General features: G+C 39.9%; 1 protein-coding gene across 2 annotated transcripts in view; it reads right to left on the reverse strand.

Moving 5' to 3' along the window:
• The window catches only part of MBNL1 (muscleblind like splicing regulator 1), a 256,785-nt gene extending 243,569 nt beyond the window's left edge, over positions 1-13,216 (reverse strand). The window contains exon 1 of one of the 2 annotated variants that reach the window (XM_072618709.1): positions 13,141-13,216. The gene's annotated coding sequence lies outside the window, so the exon portion shown is untranslated. The remainder of the gene's footprint in view (positions 1-13,140) is intronic. The other variant, XM_072618700.1, reaches the window with a different exon arrangement.
• Positions 13,217-17,016: the final 3,800 nt, after the last annotated feature.

Raw genomic sequence — 17,016 nt, forward strand, 5'->3', positions numbered from 1 at the left:
AAAAGGATGAGAATGAGCATTTATAACCCTTTACGATTTATTGTTATAAGAGCTTACAGTGGTTGTAATCTCATTTGATCCTCACAACAACTCTGCAAGGTAGGCGCTATTATTATGCTTATTTTGGCATTGAAGACATTGAGGCAAACAGAGGTTAAGTGACTTGCCCAGGGTAACACAGTTAATAAGTGTGTGAGGCCAAATTTGGACTAAATCTTCCTGACTCCCAGCCCAACTCTCTGTGCCATGGAAGCTGCCTTAGGTTACTATATTAAGGTAAATTATTTGTTATAATTTTTATGTCTCCTTATCAACAAACAACAACATATGTGGAAAAATCCCATTGTAAGAGCAGTTATTTGTTGCTATTATTACTACATGTGTCTCCAAATAGACACACACATGTACAGAAAGACCCTATTATAAATTGCGCTGTATCCTGCGGATATGCTAATGCTTTCAGTCAAACTTTGTTCCCATTCACATGTTGGAGTGTGTGGATTATCTATTTTACAACAATGTTTTCTTTAGGCAACCAGGCTAATACCCTTACAGAATTCTACTGCTACTAATAGGCTAACTCTACCTTTGGTACTACTTGGGCACCTGTCCAAGCAAGGGAATCTTGGGCAGATTCTCAGTCTAGCAAAGCAGCACACAACTGGAGTTCTTGCTCTGAAATGGCTACCCTGCAGTGGAAATGGGTGATTGTGCCCTCCAATACGCCCCCCCCCACACACGCACACACGTGTCTGATACCCTCTTTTCTCCAGAAAGATAAATTCACGCAGGAAGTGGCAAACCAAGGTCCTCTGACTTCATTTTTTATCTACTCTACCCTTTTGAGACAAGCCCCTTTTTGTTTTCTATGCCAATATTTCGCACAAAAAGGTCTCTGAAAAAATAGAAAATCTTATATTTTGAAAATCATGGTCGATCTAAGTCTAATTTCTGAAACTAAAAATGTAATCATTTCAGAGCATTCAGATTTCCAAAGAGAAAGAAGGCACAGATATTGTTTACCATTAATGCTTGGGAAGCCCCTAAGTTAGATAAAGTTACAGATGGTGGTCACACTGTGAATGCCAGAGCCAAGGGACAAGGCAGGAGAAGCTCAGAAATGCATGGAGCGGTCTGCATGGAATCAGCAATGATTGGTTTCAGATTCTTCTTTAGCCAGCAACTCAAGAGGGAAAAACCAGCTTTTCCTGGGATCGGTTGCTACGTATCCTCAGGCTTTTTCTGTTTCTTATTAGTCAAACTAGGGAGCACAGTTCTTCAGTCAATTCAAACCTAGCAGAATTCAAGAGCTAACTCTGGGTCAGGCACTGGGCTAGCCTGGGAATTCATAGTTCAAAGGCAAGAAGGGAACAGTCCCTGTGTGTCAGGAATATATGTTTTGGATGGCGGAGTAGAAAGACGCACATACACATAGCTCTGAACCCACAGCCCATAGAACAACTACAAGGAAGTAACTCACGGCGAATTCTGCATCCAGAGGCCACAGAACATTGGAGCGAGGGAGATTTCTGTTCCAGAGAGACCTGCAAACCTCTCGCAAAAGGTCCTTTGCGCTGCGGACTGGGCGCTGGGACTGGGAGCTGAGTACAGCCCAGCCGCAGAGAGGAAAAGATCCAAGCGGGCTTCAGGGACGGGATCTCCAGCGGCCATGCGGGTCCCTCCACCCACAGAAGGACCTGCAAACCTCTCGCAAAAGGTCTGTCGCGCTGCAGACCCAGAGCCCAGCCCAGACCTGCCGCGGCCGCGGCACTGAGAGGAACAGATCCGAGCAGGCTTCAGGGACGGTTTCTCCAGCAGCCGCACAAGTCCCTCCACCAACAGGTGATGGGGGTCGGTGAGAGAGTCTCTTTGGCAGGTCGAGCGGGGAGTGAGGTGCCCCCATGGCTCGGCCCCCCTCAGGAGGCAGAAGCTGAGGGGTGGCGGCAGACCAGAGTTCCCCAAGCAGGCAGGAGCCTGGATCCATTGTTGAAGGTCTGTGCATAAACTCCCTGAGGGAACTGAGCCTGAGAGGCAGCCCTGCCCCGACCTGAGCATCTGAACTTGATCTCACACTGAATAGCAGCCCTGCCCCCCCCAAAGCCCTAAGGCTGGGAAGCAGCATTTGAATCTCAGACCCCAAACGCTGGCTGAGAGGATCAGGAGGCGAGGTGGGTGTGAGGAAAATATTCAGAGGTCAAGTCACTGGCTGGGAAAATGCCCAGAAAAGGGAAAAGAAATAAGACTATAGAAGGTTACTTTCTTGGTGAACAGGCATTTCCTCCCTTCCTTTCTGATGAGGAAGAACAATGCTTACCATCAGGCAAAGACACAGAAATCAAGGCTTCTGTGTCCCAGCCCACCCAATGGGCTCAGGCCATGGAAGAGCTCAAAAAGAATTTTGAAAATCAAGTTAGAGAGGTGGAGGAAAAGCTGGGAAGAGAAATGAGAGACATGAAGTCAAGGCATGAACAGCAGATCAGCTTCCTGCTAAAGGAGACCCAGAAAAATGATGAAGAAAATAACACCTTGAAAACTAGCCTAACTCAATTGGCAAAAGAGGTTCAAAAAGCCAATGAAGAGAAGAATGCTTTCAAAAGCAGAATTAGCCAAATGGAAAAGGAGATTCAAAAGCTCACTGAAGAAAATAGTTCTTTCAAAATTAGAATGGCACTGATGGAGACTAAGGACTTTATGAGAAAGACAGATATCACAGAACATAGCGAGAAGATTCGAAAAATGGAAGATAATGTGAAATATCTCATTGGAAAAACAACTGACCTGGAAAATAGATCCAGGAGAGACAATTTAAAAATTATAGGACTACCTCAAAGCCATGATCAAAAGAAGAGCCTAGACATCATCTTTCATGAAATTATCAAGGAAAACTGCCCTGAGATCCTAGAACCAGAGGGCAAAATAAATATTCAAGGAATCCACAGAACACTGTCTGAAAGAGATCCAAAAAGAGAAACTCCTAGGAACATTGTGGCCAAATTCCAGAGTTCCCTGGTCAAGGAGAAAATATTGCAAGCAGCTAGAAAGAAACAATTCAAGTATTGTGGAAATACAATCAGGATAACACAAGATCTAGCAGCCTCTACATTAAGGGATTGAAGGGCATGGAATAGGATATTCCAGAAGTCAAAGGAACTAGGACTAAAACCAAGAATCACCTACCCAGCAAAACTGAGTATAATACTTCAGGGGAAAAATTGGTCTTTCAATGAAATAGAGGATTTTCAAGCATTCTTGATGAAAAGACCAGAGCTGAAAAGAAAATTTGACTTCTAAACACAAGAATGAAGAGAACCATGAAAAGGTGAACAGCAAAGAGAAGTCATAAGGGACTTACTAAAGTTGAACTGTTTACATTCCTACATGGAAAGACAATATTTGTAACTCTTGAAACATTTCAGTATCTGGGTACTGGGTGGGATTACACACACACACATGCACACACGCACACATACATAGAGAGAGAGTGCACAGAGTGAATTGAAGAGGATGGGATCATATCTTAAAAAAAAATGAAATCAAGCAGTGAGAGAGAAATATATTGGGAGGAGAAAGGGAGAAATGGAATGGGGCAAATTATCTCTCATAAAAGAGGCAAGCAAAAGACTCATTAGTGGAGGGATAAAGAGGGGAGGTAAGAGAAAAACATGAAGTCTACTCTCATCACATTCCACTAAAGGAAAGAATAAAATGCACACTCATTTTGGTATGAAAACCTATCTTACAATACAGGAAAGTGGGGGATAAGGGGACAAGCAGGGTGGGGGGGGATGATAGAAGGGAGGGCATGGGGAGGAGAGTGCAATTTGAGGTCGACACTCATGGGGAGGGATAGGATCAAAAGAGAATAGAAGTAATGGGGGACAGGGTAGGATGGAGGGAAATATAGTTAGTCCTATACAACACAACTATTATGGAAGTCATTTGCAAAACTACACAGATTTGGCCTATATTGAATTGCTTGCCTTCCAAAGGGAAGGGGTGGAGAGGGAGGGAGGTAAAGAAGTTGGAACTCAATGTGTTAGGATCAACTGTCGAGTAATGTTCTTGCCACTAGGAAATAAGAAATACAGGTAAAGCGGTATAGAAAGTTATCTGGCCCTACAGGACAAAAGAGAAGACGGAGACAAGGGCAGAGAGGGATGATAGAAGAGAGAGCAGATTGGTCATAGGGGCAATTAGAATGCTTGGTGTTTGGGGGGGGCGGGTAAAGGGGGAGAAAATTTGTAACACAAAATTTTGTGAAAAAGAATGTTAAAAGTTAAATAAATAAATTTAATTAAAAAAAAGGAATATATGTTTTACTGTGGGGAAAGAGCATGTGCACAAATTATCAGTAAATACAAGATATATGCAAATGAAACTGAAAGACAATAGGTTGAGAACAAGAATGGACCTTCTAGGTCAACCTGCTCAACTCTCTCATGGATGGACAGATGAGGAAATTGAGATCCAGAGAGGATAATGAAATACAGAATCAAATCAACAAACATTTATTGAGAGCTTACCATGAGTCAGTCATTGCGCTAAGCTTTGGGGCTAAAAATACTTGCAAAACAAGGCAGTTTTTACCCTCAAAGAGCATATATTCTAGTGGAGGAAGATAACCCATAATATAAAAGAGAATGTGAAAAGGTGAGGGTGGGGGAGAAGAGAAACACAAAGCTGATGTGAGTCCTTCCTCAAATTGAAGGCTCTGAAAGGAACTTGCCAGTGGGGGAAAAGAGCCCCAAGGGGAAAGGGAGAAGACAGATGAAACAAGGTAGCAAAACCCAGAGGAACACAGAGGCTACCTAGACCAGCACTATGGGTTTTTGTTTCGTTTTTTACAAATTTGCAAACTGAGGACCAGGGAGAGTACGCAGACTGCCCTAGGTTGCACATATACAAACTCCAGAGGTGGGATCTGAACCTGTGTTCTCAGGTTCCAGAGGCCATGCCTTTCCATTGAAGCGATAACAGCTTCCCCCCTTCTCTTTTTCTTGGATACACTGAAAAACAGAATGTCAAAGAAGGATCTCCGATCATGCCAGTCTAATTCCTATCAATACAGAGAGTATGTACATTGTGGTTGGGTCTGAACCTGAGATTTGGTGGAGTTCCAGGTGAATAAACTTTTTCTGCCAAGTCAGGTCAGGGCCGGCTCTACAACTAAGTGTCAGGGTTCCCTGAGGCCCTGGGAGACTGAGACTTTTCCAGGATCTCACAGGTCAGGCTGAGATGCAGGTTTTCCTCACTCACAGGTCAGTTCTCTATCCACCACAGCACACAGGCTGTGATGTTTTATGTTGAGCCTTAAAAAAAAAAATGGAACCTAAAAATACATCTACACGCTATGGTTGATATTGCCAACAATCTCACAGCATGTGTACAGTTTCCTGCTTCTTGTGAAATGAAAGGGCTTCCGGGTGGTGTCTTAAGTACAGGCGATTGGTCACAGGCACCAAGTGTGGCCTTTCAGTATGTTAGGGTAAAGTGAAAAGAGAAACTCTGGACAAAAATTGCAATCATAAGCTCAAATGGCCTTTTCACATTAGGGTATCTACAAACTCTGAGCACATGAACACCACCTTCTTGCATCCAAAGACTAAAAGGGGAGCAAGGGCGGGCCTGGCACAGCAAACCCTGCAGTCCATTCTCTGGTCCCTTCATCTCAGCCTTCTGGCTGGTGAGCTTCTGAGTGCAGGGAGGGGCATCTCTGCATCTCAGCACTTGGTACAGTCCCCAGCACATGGTATAGGCTTAATAAAGGCTGCTTGGTTGATGAATTAATAATTCAAGTTTCCACTCATATACCAATTTCAATCAATTAGTCAATATATATTTATCAAATGCCTACAAAGTGCCAAATACCCTGTTAAGCCCTGAAGACAGTTACACATATGTGAAGTAGCCCCCAGCTAGGTGGCACACTGGGCATTGAGGTGATACAGTGGAGTCAGGAAGACCCGAGTTCAAATCCGGCCTCCGACACTTAATAGCTATGTGACTCTAGGCAAGTCACTAAAGCCTGTTTGCCTCAGTTTTCTCAACTGTAAAAGGAGCTGGAGAAGCACATGGCAAACCACTCTTTGCCAAGAAAATCCCAAATGGGATCATGAAGAGTCAGACATGACTGAGATGACTGGAGAAAAACAAATTTCTCTGGCCATCTTTTCAACTACTTTTGGTGTACTTAAATACAAACTACATTTCTTATCCTTCCTACTACATAAAGATCCTTGAAGAGATTCCCTCTCTCTACAACAGGCAAGAAATATTCATCAAGCATCTATGATGCAACGGGGGACAATGAAAGATAACGTGGCCTTATGGAGGCCATGTTCTGTTGAGGGAGAAAATACACAGACAACTATGTACAAATAGATTGCCAACAGGATGAACTGGTGGTGGCAGTGATGATGGGTTACAGTGGTGGTGGTGGTAGGGGCTGTTCTTTGTGCTCAAACAGCACCAAAACGGCATTCCTATCTCAGAATCAGGGTACAGTGTCTCCTACTCCAGCTGTTCAGACCAGCTCAGAAGGCACAGGTCGAGCACAAATCACCCATATTAGGACATCATCTCAGAGAGAAAGAACTCAGAAGGGTTTGGAAAAGGCTTCTGTACAAGGTAGGATTTTAGCTGGGCCTAGATGGAAGCCAAAGAGGGCAGAGGGCAGAGATGAGCAGGGAAAGACTACAGACATTGAATTCTATAAAAACATTGAATATTGTTGAGGATTTCCTACAGCTCCAGTTTTGACTAATTGGGATCTGAGCAGCTCCCTTCCAATCTGGACATCCTGTGATTCAGGGGCTCATTCACCTTGATGCTCCCCTACCTTTCCCCCAAGTTTGGATCATCATCAAGGAAACATGCAGTGCACACTTACTAAATATTTGTTGAATGAATAATGCTAGACCAGAGAAATCTGTACTTAGCCATAAATGAGCTGTTTTGAGAAAGATGTACAAGTGAATCAGTTGCTTGTATTCAGCTGTTTTCAATCGAGTTGAATGGGAAGGGGAGTGAGGGAGAGAACTACATCTACACCACCCTGAACTATTTAGAAAAAAATTACAGTGACAGGTAGATGGCAAGTAGAAGAGAGAATTAGCAATATTCACTAAGGGTTAAAAGGACAGAACACAAGTGAGAGAAGCCTGATGACTCAGTGGATGCAGAGCATGCTGAACCTAGAATCAGAAAGAGCTGAGTTCAAATCTGACCTCAGACACACACTAGCTGTGCGACCATGGGCAAGTCACTTAATCTTCATCTGCCTCAGTTTTTTCTTTTGCCAGATGGGGATATAACAGCACCTACTTTATATGGTTGTTGTGAGAAGGAAAGGAGATAATATTTGAAAAGCACTTTGCAAACCTTAAAGTTCCATATCAACATTAGTTATTACTATTATGATTAATTAGAGAAAGCTCCTTGGGGTGGTCAACGCTGAGTCCCATCTTGAGGACAATCACAACTATGGGTTGGGGAGACTATTTGGAAAAGGTATTAAAGCTGGTTCAAGGGGCAGTGTAGGAAAGTGAATGGGACAATGCATGTGAGGGAAAGAAGATGTTTCCAGGTTCTACCTCTGACATTTATTAGATGCGTGAATCTGGATGAGTCACTTGGCACAGAACTGGGAGAAGTGTTCATGGTGGAGATTTTTCTGGCACTCAAAAATCAGGGATATATTTTTAATTAAGTATGACAAACAGAAGAACTTTTGCCTTGGTCCTTTCCAAACTTGCTCACTTCAGATCACTAAGAATGAAACTAATGTGTAAAAAAACAACTGTACTGGCTTGTCCTGGGTGAAAGACAGAATGGTAATAAAAGTCTTATGACTTTATTTATTTTACAGACCCAGGACAACTTGACGTCTTCCACTTTTTCCAGAATGAAATGAAGATTGTTTCTAAGTTTAGCAGAATTTTGGCAAGGCAAGAAGTCTCACCTACACAGCCAAAGTTACCAACAAAGGGACTTAAATGAAATTTCCATAAGTCAGAGTGAAGCTAGGAAGTATGGGAGAGGAGGAATAACTAGATAGGATTAAAGCAGATCTGGGTTCATATTCTAATTCTTGAACTGTCCAGCCTTGGACCAGCCATTAACTATCTCTGGGCCTCAATTGCCTTATCTGAAGATGAAGACTTGGACTCAATGATCTCTGCAGTTCCTTCCATCTCTCAGTCCTATTGGGATTTGAAGGAATCTAAGAAATTTCTTGGTGATTTTAAGTTTAAATATAGAAATTGATATTTTCCCTTATTTGTTTTTTCACTTTTTTCCCCCCAATCATCTCCAGTTTAGTATTTGAGCCTGTTCAGATGACTTTAACTGTGTTTTCCCATGCCAGGCTCACTCTCCCAACTGCATTTCATCATATTAGCAAAATCTCCCCAATTTGCATTCCTCCCAAATTCAGACAAAATGGAGATGGACAAAACTAGAGATCCTAGAGATTTTACACCTTGCTTAATACACAGTAGAAAGTGATGTCTCCTTCTCAACTGGTAGCTTCAGGATGAAGCCCTAGCAATCGCACCTTCTATAGAAAGCCCTTCCCAGGCCCCCTTGACTCAATGCCTTTCTTCTGTTCATAGTGCCCAGTATATTCTGTATAGAGCCTGTTGGTAATTAGCTGCTTCCATACTGTCTCCACCACCAGATTGGGAGTTTCTTCCTATCAGACTGACTTTCACTTTTCTTTGTTTCTCTGATGATTCATTAATGTTTACTGACTGACTAAGGGATTTTGTTTACATTTCAGACTCAAATGCCTTCTTTTTGGTCATGTTAAAATGACCTAATTGGCATATGAAGCATCTGCCTTCACTTTCAATATGTTTGGTATTTGTTTTTCTGCTTGTTTTTATTAAGGGAACTGTTGGAGATAAAAATATTCATTTTGAAGCTTAGTGAACACACGGAAGTGCACGTTAGGACTTCTCAGAGTCAAACTAAATTACAGTTTGTTGTTGTGAGGGTTCATTCATTTTCAGTTGTGTCTACTGTTTGTGATTTCCTTTGGGGTCTTCTTGACAGAGATACTGGAGTGGTTTGCCATTTCCTTCTCCAGCTTATTTGATCGATGAGGAAACTGAGGCAAAAAGGGTGAAGTGACATGCTCTGGATTACATAGCTATTAAGTGTCTGAGGTCAGATTTGTCCTGACTCTTGGCCCAGCACTCTATCCACTGTGCTACGTAAGCATCCTTAAATATCAATTTATCACATAGCTAAAGATTTTGTAGCATTTTTATTTTAAATAACCATCCAAAACTTCTATTGTTACAGATGAAAACAACTATGAATGTGGAACATTATAAATATTTATAAATATATATATACATACATGTGTACATCTGTGTGTGTACAAGCATAGAAGTGTATATGGATAGGCATAAGATGGGTACATATATACACATATGTGTACATGGACATATATGTACATATACGGCGTATATATAAATGCACACAGATATTGATACTCAGACTCTATATAGTAGTTCATTTTCCTACATTACTTTTTCCCTCTTAAAAAAATGTTAAAAGGGAAAGCTCACTGAATATGGCGGGGGTAGGGAATTATTCAGAGATGAATAAACATCTTTTTTTAAAAAACAAGACAAAATACAGAAAATGAATACGCCCAATTCAATTATTCTTTCCAGTAGAGTGACTGAGTGCTTTATCACGAGTACTAAGTCTGATTACATTTAGAATTTAAAACTTGAATACTCAGATCTATTAAAAAACCAACCCCTTGTCTGTAGCTTTTTACACTTCTTCCTTAAAACAAATTCATCTGAATGTTCTCTCTTCTCAAAGATGACGCAGCTAGAGACAGAAAGACTTTGAACTAAGATACGGATTTTACCATTTGAACAAAAGGCATTAACATGACTGTGACCTAAAGATGATACATTAGTCTCTTCATTAAAATTCTCTATCATTAGTAATAAACTTAACATCAAAGCTTTAATGCCAATGGCTCTGCTACTCAACCCCGTTTTATATGAGATTCCATCCAGAGTCTGCTCCTATATCTCACTTCTACAGATTTTAGAAATTTTCTAGGTAAGATGATGCCATAAGTGAAAAGGATGCACATAATATATATATGTATGTATGTGATATATGTATGTGTGTATATTTGAGAGACAGAGAAAGAGAAAAAAAGGAACTAAAGGTTATATATATATATATAGTTAAATATATGTATATAGTTATGTAAATCACATGCAGTTTATAGTCATATATATTAATAATCATAGAGTAAAAATCTAAACTCCAGAACAATCCTCCTCTTTGTTCTAAGTGGGGAAGTGGGGGAAGGGTTAAAATATGGTCAAAGAAATTTGCATCTATAGATGAGGTCAACCATATCTCCTAAGGCAGTGAGAAATCATCATATTACAATGCTAAAAAAAAAAAATCACACTTTTACAACTTTGGCGGCAAATACTCAATGGATGGTTTCACTTTGGATATTAATGGTGGATAAGAATGCTTAAGTTGAACCCTGCATCTCTCTCACAAGATTCTCCAACTTTCCATTATCTGTGGTTTGAAATGAACATATATAGGCTAGTTTTTAATCACAAATATCTCCAAGTGACAAGATGTCTAAAGCCTCACTTAATTGTAGGTGTTGGTCTCTGTAGGAAGACCTGACATGTTGTCCCCTTGTGAAGTATGTAAAATGACAAACCGGTACTGCAATTTTTCCTGCTCTTCTCCTCATAATGGCTAGAATGGCCTTTCCAGCCATCTTTGGACCAAGGAGCACCCACCAGTACAGTTGGTACTGGAATTTCAAAAATTTTCCATGAAAAATTTTCACAAAGGAAAAAAAAACTATTGGCCATAAGCTGGAAAATGTACAAGGTTCATAACTAAAAAATTATTATTAAAAAAGTGCTGTGGAAACAAATAGTAGACACTCTAAATTGCAGGTGGTAGTTCTTAACCTTTCTGAACAATACAATTGCTGATTTGGGGTTGCAAATGTTTTGCGCCACAGTTTCCTTTTTTTTGTGGCAGATTTTCTCTGTAGAACTATATTCGATAACTATCTACAAGTACAAATATATCCATGTATTTATGTCAACACGTATATGGGGATAAATGCTGTACATAGAAGACTACTGAAATGCATAGTAGATTCTTAAAATATTTGGTTATTAGAATGAAAAAGCTTGATGATTGAAAAAGTAATGCTTGAATATAATTCTTCAATTTTTTAATGTAAGATGCAAAAGAAAGATTCTAATGTACACATTAAATTTAATCAAAATTAGTTCAATTTAACTAGCATTAGCAAATAATATAAATCATCATTAGTAATTAGTAAATACTGTAAAAATACTGAAATAGTGATTGAGAGCCTCACACTGCCACCAATTTAACCCTGAAATTCTGACTCAGCTTAAACTGTGAAATTTTCTCCAAAATTCCCAACTCCATACTTAATAAAACTGAACGATCGCCTTTCCTCCTACCTAAAGTCAAAGAGTAGCAACTTATGCAAACATACACCACAACAGTAATGAAATTAAGATACTAGTGACCTGTTTGATTCTCTATTTTATGTTCTATGGTTAAGCCAGCACGATCACTAGTTACCATTCGGAAAATTAACCCAAAGAATGAAGGATGTATCTCTAACTGAAAGCACTGATGGTACAACGTATGTACACTTTTTGCAAAAACCACAGGCTTAATCTCACTAAAATCATCATGTTAAATATTAATTGGCACACTCTTCACTTGGTCCTGAAACCTTGAAGGGTTCATACGTGTCATCTTTTACCACTGACAAAGTCAAGACATATGGTTGAAACCAGACTAGCCAAACTTTTCAGTTAGCAGCCAGGAATTTCATTACCACGCAATGTCATTTTCCTACTGTTACCAGCACCAATCAAATTATCTTTGTTAAAGTATAAAAAAAATCAGAAATATTATTGGTCCCCGTTATAAAAACACAGAATTCAAATTTTTAGAAGAATAAACAAATAGCTCTTCTTTTAAAAATACTGTGTTAATTTTAATCTGTACCTCAAGTAAACCAAACTGTGTAAGCAGAAATTGGTTTCATATACAAGTAATTTAAAAAAACATATTGAAGTGTTGACATTTGTTAGACTAAATTCACAATAAAAAAGAAAATTGCAAAATGGAACTGGTATCTTATTTTAATTTCCCTCTGATGTGTTCATTCATTACATGAAAATGAAAACATTGATAACAATTCCATAGCATTGCTCAAATAAACAAGTTTTGAAAGGGGCAATTTTAGAAAACTACATCAGTGAAAAAAGATGAAGGGTCCATTGGCATGTCACGGCAAACTAAACACTTATTTTTGACTGCCCAATTCGTTGGAGAGCTCTTTCCTATTGACAGACACAGGGAAGTCAACTTCACTTGAACTTGTAATCTATTTAGGAGTGCAGAGGTCATTCTTGCTTCATCTTTAATTCTTAAGCATCAGTGGCTATTGGAAACCTACTCCCTTAAGAGCAGGAAAGGGGGAATGTTAAAAGATAAGGATTTCACTTACAGCATTACTTCTTTATCCTAAGAAACATCTATCAAGTCCCAAATATCGTGATAACAAGAAAACAGAAAAAGCAGAAACTAAATTCATTCTGGTGTCTGTGTTTTTATTTATACAAAAAAAGTCCATAATGGATTGGCAGGAAAACTAGCAAGTACCCAAAGACCTGCTGAATGAGGGCATTTGTCTGTTTGGTTGTGAGCGTACAAACATGAGGAGAAAACCAAACTATTATCTAATAGTAGTGAGAAAACTAGAAAATATTCCAAAAGTACTTTCAGAACTAAAAACTTTTCTCAGTCCCGTGAAAGAATGCTTCTATGATTACAATTAAAGTGATATGAAAACAAAGTTAGAGTCCGGAATCTTCTCGTCTTTAAACAACATTTTTCCCATAAAGCAAAATGTGAGGTCTGAGAATCTTCAACATATGTCCATGAAAAACAGTCACTACCCCGTCCCCAGCTACGTCCACCTCCTCCCCATAAGTTGGCCAATAATGGAATTGTTTAACGTAAATACCAGTTTGGGAGATTTAAAGAAAAAAAAGGAATTTGCCTCCTTACCTGATTGCCTTTGTTGTACTTTCAGATGCTAAGCTGCCTGGTTTGATAACATTACCAGTGCCTGAAAGAGATGTGTTCAGTGCAGTAAGCTCTCAACCAATTGCCACATCTCTTCCCTCTCCCCTCCCCCACCCAGTAAAAGATGATGGGCTAAGGAAAGAGGAAGTAGTGAAAGACCAGAATAATTACGCTTTCCAAAGCTATAGAGAACATGAAATTAACTACACAGTTTAAAATAGTAACCACGGCAACAGGCTGTGGTTTGCATGTTTATATATATATATTTTTAGTCAGTGATTAAAATGCAATATTTGGTAAAGAAATACTATTTTCCCATTTTCCCTTAAAGATATATTTCCCACATAGTCACCAAGAAATTGATTCTGTGTCTCCAAAAGAAAGGTGATGAACTCACCTAGAGAGGAAGCAACACACTCTAAAATCAACTGTTGTTAACTATTGATGGTATGACCCAAATGTTAATGTGCAAGTGAACAACTGTTTTGATAGGGTGTAGGAGGGAATGGGGGCTGGAGGAGAGGCCAGGAGGTTTTGCTAAACTCCTTTTTTCTTGGAATCTGGGTAGTAATTTCTCTTCCCCAGGTCATCTATTTCCTTCCTCCAAAATAGCTGCCTGTTACTCAGAGATAGAGTATTGAGAGAGTGCTACTGTTTCTTATCAAGATTTATCTCCTACTCCAGCTCTAGTGGCAAGATCACCAGTCAGATGTGGGTCCTAGAGTTGGGGGATGTTTTCTTTTCCTTTTTGCAGAGAGCCAGTCTCAGTCTCACACTAGTTAAGCTCCTGTCACATTATGGCAGAAAAACACTGGAGGACAGCAGAAGCAAGGAATGAAATGCAATAAGTGATGTCCCAGTGGCCCTGAGCTCATATCTTATGCCAGTACTGTGCAACCACAATTACTGTGCCAGGGCAAGCAAAAGAAAACACTCAGACTGCTCCTTCACCACTGAGCTACCCAGAGACGAGAAGCATGTGTGTGTGCAAACATGTGTGAATGCATATGGAGACACATGAGCATGAGGTTTTTGGAGCTGAGAAGGAAGATGATCATACAGAGCTTAAGAACCATGCAAATCTCCAAGCCCTTTATGCCTCAAAATGTCATATTGTTCCTCACAGAAAGTGCTATGTTCTCATGACATTTATGTATCTAGCCCACTGAATTTTCACAGACCAAAAGACCCTTCACCATCCATAAGCCCTTCCTCTTCATGCTCTCCAGTTTACCAATATCCTTCCTAAGGTGTGAAGCCCAGAACTAGACATCATGCTCTATATGGAAGAACTATTATTATCTTACTCTCAGAATTTGTTGAGAAAGCTATATCACACTCATAAACTGTTTGCAGTCCATTGAGAACACAAATTTTTTTTGCTCAAATTAATTATTTTCTAACAAGCTCTCTCTGAACTCTCTTGAATTTTTAAACCTGATTTTTTTTAAGCCAAATAAATGGTACCTTATCTATTTCCTCTTTCTGAACAGGTGGTCTGTAGTATACTCCAACAGCAAAATTACTCCAGCTTTGCCTTCCACTGAGATTCACTCACATGTTTCTTAATGTTCCTTTCCCCTGGAATTCCTTATATTAATATGCCTTTTTTAACATAGAATGTTACCCTTCTCCCCTTTCTACTTCCCTTGTTCCTTGCACAGGTCTATCTATTCAGAGTCAAATTTCACTGATATTTTAGATAGACTCCAACAAGAAGATTCAATATGAAGTCTTATTTATTAACTTGTATCAGGACCTTTAATTCATCTTGATGTCTAAACTTTGTGAATTTGTGTTTAGAAATTGGAGGTCAAGAGTTTTACTACTGGCACATTTCTGAGTTTGTTTTTCTATATAAACCTCTGGTTTTTAAAAATTGCTTTCTTTTCTTGATGTTTATTGTGTCTTTAATAATATGTTATAGAACTTCACCGGAGTTCAATTCAAGTACACTGGCCTGGAATCACCGTTTTTGGAAAATCAAGGCAACCCTTTTCCTTTCCCAGTACTGTGGGCTGTCGGTCACTCTCTTCTAGATTTTATTGACACTGCTATCTTCTTATCTTGTCTTATGTAGCTGATATCTGCTACCTAATCTCCTTTGTGGATCTTTCTCCAGGTCATTCCTATAAACCCACGATGTTCCTTAGGTCTGACTTGGGCATTCTTTTCTTCTCTCCCCAAACTGACACCTGGTACAGCATCCTCTGCTCTCTGGCCACACATGTTCCTGGCTATTTTTATGACCTGTTGCTTGGTCTTCATGCATGCAGTCTCTCTTTACTCCAGTATATAGTCAATGATTATTGGAATGTGGGTTTGACCATATCACTCCTTGACTCACTAAACTCCAGTGGCTTCCCTAGTACCACCAAGAGCAAATACAAGATTCTCTGTTGGGTTTTAAAGACCTTTACAATGTGCCTGGTACTGCCAGTCTAGTCTGATTGCACTAAGTTCCCTTTTGTTGGCACACTTCATAAACTGTAAGAGCAGTTGCCTCAATGGGGACCCAAATGGCCAGTTCCGGTTGGGCAATGCTGCTCTTTCTCTCCTTTCCTTCCTTCTTTTCTCCCTCCCTTCCTTGATTCCTTCCTCTCTTCTTCCTTCCCTTCCTCTATTACCTTCTTTCCCTCCTCTTTCCTCTCTGTCTGCTGTGTTACTTGCAGGTGCTCTATGCAAAGGGATACAAATTTCAGTCACTGAAACTTTGCAAGACACCTTGTGGTTTACAGGTTAAATTTATTTTTTGAGGACCATGCCTTAAACCCAAATCACTCTGGCTCTCATTGATTAGTCAGCAATGGGTCCCAGCCCTAGCCTTACTTAGTCATTATTTGGTCTCGAATGGCTCTTGGAGTGAGTGTCAATAAGTAATTATTTAAGTTTTGGCCAGAAACACTGGGGGTCTTCTATTCTCAGATTGATATATTTTTTTGATTAGGTAAAAGAGGTCCGTCTTTGCCTTGTTCCTTACCTAGCCTTAATTACTGAATGGATGTTGCCTCAGACAAAATGAGGTCTGGAAATAACCTTAGCTTAAAAATGCCAAGGTCTCCCACTACATTGAAGGCTGTCTCTCCTTGTCCTGGACTAGACCCAGATGACTCTGGAGGAGAGAGTGAGGCTGGTGACTCTGCACAACCCTGTCTCACTCACATTCAATTCACTTGCAAGTCATGACATCACCTTCCTGATGTCACTGGTCCTCTTCAAGGACAAACAGCAACTGATAGAGTCCATCTCCCTAATCTCTTTATTTTCATTGGCTATCACACCAGCCTGGCATCCTCTCCCTCCTCATTTCCACCTCCTGATTGGATTTCAATGCACTTAAATCCTACCTTCTGCAGAAAGGCTTTTCCTATTCCTATTCCTTTTATCCCATCCACCAAAATTAATGTCTTCTTCTTTAAAATTACCTTTTGCTTCCCCTGTTTATATTTTGCATGTATATTTTTTTAACATACTGGCTCCTCTAACTCCCTACTTACAATCAACAAATGAACCAACTTAGAGTATGACCTCCTTAAGGGCAGGCACTAATTTTTGCTTTTTTCATATCCCAAGGACTTAGTATAGGACCTGATACCCAGAAGATGATTAACAAAAGGTTGTTGACTGAATGACCCCTGATTCCTAGTCTTTCAAAGATCACAGGCACTAATTCCCTGGGACATTCACAGTTTTCTCAGCTCTTCCAGGATGGACACCTGGGTACTTTTTTACTATCTCCCAAATAACTTTGATTCATAAAGTTTCTAATCAAGTACTGATTGAAGATTATTTAAATTTGCCAAGAAGCAGAAGCAGAATCAGGAGGTGATTCCATTCTCTATTTCTCTCCCTTTTCTG

Source organism: Notamacropus eugenii, chromosome 6 (assembly GCF_028372415.1).
Source record: "Notamacropus eugenii isolate mMacEug1 chromosome 6, mMacEug1.pri_v2, whole genome shotgun sequence".
NCBI lineage: Eukaryota > Metazoa > Chordata > Mammalia > Diprotodontia > Macropodidae > Notamacropus > Notamacropus eugenii.